Source organism: Physella acuta, unplaced genomic scaffold (genome assembly GCF_028476545.2).
Source record: "Physella acuta isolate Inbredline_101_S28 unplaced genomic scaffold, ASM2847654v3 ptg000862l, whole genome shotgun sequence".
Taxonomy (NCBI): Eukaryota; Metazoa; Mollusca; class Gastropoda; family Physidae; genus Physella; species Physella acuta.
Window position 1 is genome coordinate 52,895 of NW_026732379.1, and position 7,106 is coordinate 60,000.

The window sequence follows — 7,106 nt, forward strand, 5'->3', positions numbered from 1 at the left end:
CCTCATGAGTCAATTTCCTGTTGCCTCTTCTTTGCCTTTAGCTTCATCTTCAGTTTAGCAACAACCTTGTGGTGATCATATCCTATGTCAGCTCTTTGCTTTGTTCTCACATCCTGCAGTGAGTCCCTCCAGCAATGCCATGCCATGACTTGATCAATCTGGTTTTCTGTATGATGATCTGGTGATATCCAGGTGGTTTTGACATGTATATGTTGTTGAATGTAAAAATATAATTAGAAATATAAAAAAACTCAACATTTTGAGACAATAAATTAGGCACATGAAAATTTGACCCGTGTTTGTTGTTGCTACTTATAGCGTTTATTATTTTATAAAAGCCATTTTATATCACTGCAATTATGCTTCAAATAAATATTATTTAACAAGCTTCATAAGACATAAGGTTAAATTGTTTTTAAAATGCTGTTCCTGTATTTTTTGGACTTTCAATGAGTTTTGGACATTTTCTAAGTAAAGTCCAGATGTTTTTTTTAATTTTGTCTCGTATTGAACTCATACCCTAGTCAGACCATGATCACAGCATATGGCACTAGGGTCTTCAATAGGTTGGACTTTTTTGTTTGTCTAAAGAAACCACATCAAACTATTAGTTTCTCCAGAAACCCCAAATGAATTTGTTAGTTTCTCAATACAGTATATACATTTATAAAATTATCTTGACCTAGCTGTCATCAAAGTAATTTTTCCACACAACCTGATCATCAGAAAAAAAACCAGTTGATATGGATGAAGTAATGCAACTGCTCAACTTTTTTCCTTTATATTAACGACCAGACATTTCTCCTATCAGATTTAAAGGTTACACATTTCAACAATTCTGTGCAAATTACCACAGTAAATTGTTTACCCCCAATTTTATCATGCCAGATCACAGAAGACTCAATCAACAAATAAGGGAAAACATCTTGGTTCAATAACTGCTACTTTTGAGGGAATGTTCATTTTTGTAGTGGATAAAAGAAACTATCATGTTATAAAGCTTAACAAAAAAAACACAACAACCTTGGAAAGCTGTTTTAAGTTAAGGTCGGCGTGGTAGAATCGGTTAAGCTCATGGTTGCTAAACCGAAAAGTCTTGAGTTCGAACCCTCGGGTAGATGAGGCTCGTTAGCTGGGGACAGCCACTCTTCTAGGAGAGACATCTCCAAAATCAAACAACTGCTGCCTTGTAGTTTGTTCTTGATTGGACAAAGGCTATGGAAGCAAATCCAAAAAAGAAAAGCAGGCTGAAATCGGAGTCAATGGCGCATAACCAGTTGACACATATCCTTAATTGTGATGGAAGCGTGGGCGAGTCGGTAAAAGCTCATGGTTGATAAATTTGAAAAAAAGTTTTGAACCCTCTGGCAGATAAAGCTCGATCACTTCCAACACTAAAAATTAAGAACGAAGAAGAAGAAGTTAGCTATAAAACTTTATACACCTAAAAAGTAATTGCTACTGTTAAGCTAATGCTTATTTTTTGTAGCGAATAAAAGAAACTGTAGGCTATCACCTTAGAAAATACTTTTTAGTTAGGCATAAAACTATATATACTTCACCTAAATTTTTAAAAAAATCCTAATTGACTATACACACTACTATACCTATTTGAATATCTTCTTTAGAAACAATTTTAAGCTTGACAGTGTGCCAATAGAAAGATATCTATAACTGCATGCATCACATTGCTTTTTCCTTCTATATCACGGGTTCCCAACCTGGGGGTCGCGACCCCCCTGGGGGTCGCGAAGGTCTTTCTGGGGGGTCGCCAACTGGTATACCAAACCTTAGTTATTTGAAATAAAACATAAATATTTAGAAGAATTTTTGAAATTCGGCTTCATTAACATCACTAGAAATGTAATAGAGAAGAAACAAAGCGCACTGTACAAAGTTGTTCTCAGTCACGAATCTATGAAATCTTCAAAACTAAAACGCCATTTGAGACGAGTCATTCGGAACACACCAAAAAAATTATGGAGTTCTTTCGTCGGTAAGAAGCTAGTTGCAAACGCCAGAGACTTGATCGAACAGGAAGTTTTCACCAGCATTAGTGCAAGCATCAAATGAAGTCGCGATAGAAAATGCCAAGCAAAAAAAAAAAAAAATAGGAGAAAATCTCATCAAACGCTGCATGTACGTAAATGTTAAATAAGACATTTTTATCGAAATTAAGCTTTCACCATTGTTTGCTTTTCAAGTTGATAAATCAACAGACGTGAGTTCGTGTTCGCAGTTGCTGGTCTGTGTCTATATTCATGCGGATTATAGCAAAGAAGAGTAACAGTTGCTCTTTTGTGAAGATAGCATGGAGAAAATAAATACCTTTTTTGAAATTGGATGATTAAAATGGGTTAGAACGGCTGTGGGGGTTTGTACGGATGGTGCGCCATCTATGTTTAGCTTAAAATCGGGCTTTCAGAAAACAGAAAAGATTTATCTCCCTAACCAATAAACATCAAGAGTCCATTTCTAGTATAAGTCGTACATTATATAAAATATGGATCCTTCAAAGAACTGAGCAAAAACATTAATATAGATCACGAGGTTCTGCTCTTCTACACTACAGTACGCTGGCTGTCAAACGAAATGTTGTAAATTGTGTTTTTGAATTGAAATCTGAAATCAAATTGTTCTTGTGAGTGCAAATGAAACAAGACTTTTTGGTATACTTAAAACGACATAGAGTGGTCGGAGAGACTATCATACCTAGCAGATGTGTTCGAACATCAAGATCAGCTTAACCTGAAGCTTCAAGGAAAATGAACGAATATTACAAATTCCATGATAATCTCGGGGCATTTTTATCAAAGCTGCAAAATCGGTAAAGAAAAAAAAAACTTGGAAATATTGTAAATTTGAGAAACTCTGCGGTGTGGTAGATGAATCTGATTGTGAGATAATTAAAATTTTGAAAGAAGCGATTTCTGGGCATCTTGAATCTCTTGAAAACGAACTGCATCGCTATTTGTCTGAGCTGAAAAAAGAAGAATCTGCATTTACGCATTACCCATTCTCTACTTCCCTTGATGTTGCCAGCATTCACGAAGAATTACAAGATGAATTCTTTGATTTCCAGAATGATTCCGAGTAAGATGAAAAACTGCAGACACAATTTTGGTATAGTATTAACCATTCATATCCAAACGTAAAATTGACTGACTTTTCGAGAATATATTTTCAACACTATTCTTCGATTAAAAACAAAATTAAGATAATTATAATGACATAAGTTGGCGTTAACAAAAAAAAAAATTAAAATTAAAAACTTAACCACGAAGGTTCATTGAATAGTATGCAATTTTACTCATGCTATTAAAATAGTTATCAAGAGTAGTTCATATTGAAAATCTACTAGAAAATCTTATTTTAGTGCTTATAAATTTCCATGCTAATTTCGGCCTTTTAATTCTATGGGGGTCGCGGGTCACTTACTTTTTATAAAAGGGGGTCGCCACTCGAAAAAGGTTGGGAACCACTGTTCTATATTGTACACAGCAATATATATAGATAAAGACTTTTCACTAGTTTATGATTTCCAGAAACATTCATTTTTTTCTTCTATTCAGATACCTCAGTTTTTAAAAACCGACTACATATAAGTTGAGTAAAAAGCAATTTAAAAAAATTTAATGTAGGCCTATAGTTTGAGATTGAATACTGTAGTGACAAAAAAAATGTATTTTAGTGCTTAATTATATGTATATAATTTAAATATAATTTAAAAAAAGAAAGTAGTGGTAGCATTTATGTGCATTTTCAGTAAATCTGCAATTCTTTTTTACTGATGTTTTATAATTTATTTAACCAAAAAAGAATAAACACACCTTTAAGTAAGTTAAACTAAATGTGATGAAATTGAAATCTTCTGCATTTAAAAAAGTAATGCTGGAAACTAAATTTTAGTCGTTATTTCGCCTTTTAGAAAACTGTTTAAATAAATTGTAATATAAATTCATTAAAACAACATTTGTTGACCGAGAGCATTCAATATTTTAGGGGGAAAATCGATATTTTAAATACTTCAAATTTTGAGAGGGGGGTTGCAGGCTGATGTATGACGTCATTTTAGGAAAAGGGGGGTTCTGGCTGTTGTGACGGAGGGGGAGAGGGGTAAAAATTATTTTTAAAAGCGTGATGTCATTTACGGATGACTTTCCTCCATCTCCCCGCCCCCCCCACCCGATGTAGTAAACATTTTTGAAAATTTATGAATCTTCATAAAGATAAAGACACCCCCCCCCCCATTTAACATGTTCAATCTCAACGAAATAGACCTGACAACTGCAAAGCAAGCCCTTAGAAGGTCATAAAGTGTGTGTGAGGGGGGGGGGGGGGTCGGTCTGCATTGTGTGACGTCACACTTTTGCATTTAAAAACAAGTAATCCGCAGCCTTCATTATCTCTAGCAGTTAAATAAATAACGCGCATCAAAATCAATGTAACATTTTTACATCTAGCCCATAAACCGTTTTATGGAGTGGTGGAAGTGTTCAAATACATTAGGGGCTTTGTTTGAATATGATATGCGTTGTTTGTTTTTCACTGATAGCTCAGTTGACAAGTTTTTCAGATAATTCCTCGTTGAGGCTGATGAACGATTTTAATATGATTTTCTGACCAATCAGTAATCAGCACGTTGATAATTTTCAGAAACTTAGTAGATCTACTTACCTACTTATTCGTTCAATCCCAGATACTTCAATACGTCATTATGACCCATTTATAACAGCTCAGCTCAACTTCGTGTATTGGGGGATTCAGAATTATGAAAATAGATATTTTTGGAACCATAAAGCAAAAAGGTAGGCTCCACCAAAGTTTAGAGGAATCCCTAGGGTTGCCAGGTGTCCAGTTTTGAACTGGACAGTCCAGTATTTGAGCAGACTGTCCAGGATAAAATAAATATAAATACTGGACAAGTATATGAATAATACTCTGTTACCCCCCTTCTTCTGCTTTGCGGCATACCTGAGAAGGGAAGGATGGAAAGGTGTCCAGTATTTTCTGAAAAGGTATCTGGCAACCCTATGAATTCCTAAAGAGTATCCTACTCAATAGTTAGCCCGAGGTCTAGCAGATCATACATACATATACATACACATACACCAATTCACACCCACACGCACACACGATTACGCACACATTCAAAACACACAAAGTCACAAAATATGTTAACTTTAACCCAGTGGCGTAGCCAGGATCGTCTCAAGGGGGGGGGGGGGGGGGGGTCCAATTTTTACCCGGGGACAAACTTTCGATTTGCACCCTCCCCCCCTCAAACTTTCGATTTGCACCCCCCCCTCAAACTTTCGATTTGCACCCCCCCCAAACTTTCGATTTGCACCCCCCCCCCCTCAAACTTTCGATTTGCACCCCCCCCTCATACTTTTTATATATACCGAGGGGTCTATGGGGGGGGGGGGGTTATGACCCCCCTAACCCCCCCCCCCCTGCCTACGCCACTGCTTTAACCTCAGCAACCGTAATGACTAGACAAGCCTATGGTTTTGAGAAAACGCATGAGCAAGTGCCATTGTTTATCTCCCCTGATTTGTGTTTGCCTATAAACAACATTAAATTAGTCTAGCTTTGATGCTGTCGTGTAAACATGAAGGGGAAACAACCATTACATAAAATCTTTTAATTTTGTAAACACGCAGTTGCGGAAAATCAAAGCGATTAAAATATTTCAGCTTTATCAAATATTCGGGTAGCGATCCACTAATATTGAAATTACACACAGCAAAAACAATCGTTTTAAAATGCCATACCCACACACCAAAATACGACCGAAACTGCTACATGAAATGCTAGCTTTGAAAGAAAGGGTTCAGATACGGAATGTAATTGGAATATCATTGAACACTTTTCTTAAACTCTTTAAAGATGTGGCGCAAAATCCTCATCGTTGCATTGATTCATATAATAATGCATCCTAAAGGTAACTATAATTTGTTCCAATACATATTTTTTATTTCAAATTTTTTTAACTCGTTGTCATATCTGTGTCTTGAAAAGTTACCAGCAATAAAATTTTCACCCACACTTAGCAAAGTGTCAGGTTTTGATGACATTCTGAGTATTCATTTCTTAAAGCAATTTTGACATAGTTTGATGTACAATGCATTGTTTCTAAATATTTCTGGAGTTGTCGATCATGTCATATATTGTTGAAGCTGTCGATCAGGTCATATATTGTTGAAGCTGTCGATCAGGTCATATATTGTTGAAGCTGTCGATCAGGTCATATATTGTTGAAGCTGTCGATCAGGTCATATATTGTTGAAGCTGTCGACCAGGTCATATATTGTTGAAGCTGTCGATCAGGTCATATATTGTTGAAGCTGTCGATCAGGTCATATATTGTTGAAGCTGTCGACCAGGTCATATATTGTTGAAGCTGTCGATCAGGTCATATATTGTTGAAGCTGTCGATCAGGTCATATATTGTTGAAGCTGTCGATCAGGTCATATATTGTTGAAGCTGTCGATCAGGTCATATATTGTTGAAGCTGTCGATCAGGTCATATATTGTTGAAGCTGTCGATCAGGTCATATATTGTTGAAGCTGTCGATCAGGTCATATATTGTTGAAGCTGTCGATCAGGTCATATATTGTTGAAGCTGTCGATCAGGTCATATATTGTTGAAGCTGTCGATCAGGTCATATATTGTTGAAGCTGTCGATCAGGTCATATATTGTTGAAGCTGTCGATCAGGTCATATATTGTTGAAGCTGTCGATCAGGTCATATATTGTTGAAGCTGTCGATCAGGTCATATATTGTTGAAGCTGTCGATCAGGTCATATATTGTTGAAGCTGTCGATCAGGTCATGTATTGTTGAAGCTGTCGATCAGGTCATGTATTGTGAGTCATGTATTGCTGAAGGCGATGGAGCCTAGTTAAGTCAGGAGTACTCCAGCTAGTCAGAGGGCTTTTTGAGTCACTCGCGCCCGTAAAGCAGGGATAACTTCACATTTCATGCCCCCTCCCCCCCCCCCCCCCTAAAAGAAAATTAATTTTTTACGGAAACGAAAGTAACTTTTCTTTGAAGCACTTGTATTATTTCATTAGCAAAAGAAAACTATTTCTATTTTA

The 7,106-nt window shown here is 36.4% G+C and overlaps 1 pseudogene; it reads left to right on the top strand.

Annotated features, from left to right (window-relative positions):
- The first annotated feature begins 5,934 nt into the window (after positions 1-5,934).
- The window catches only part of LOC131952240 (neuronal acetylcholine receptor subunit non-alpha-3-like), a 7,866-nt pseudogene continuing 6,694 nt past the window's right edge, over positions 5,935-7,106 (top strand).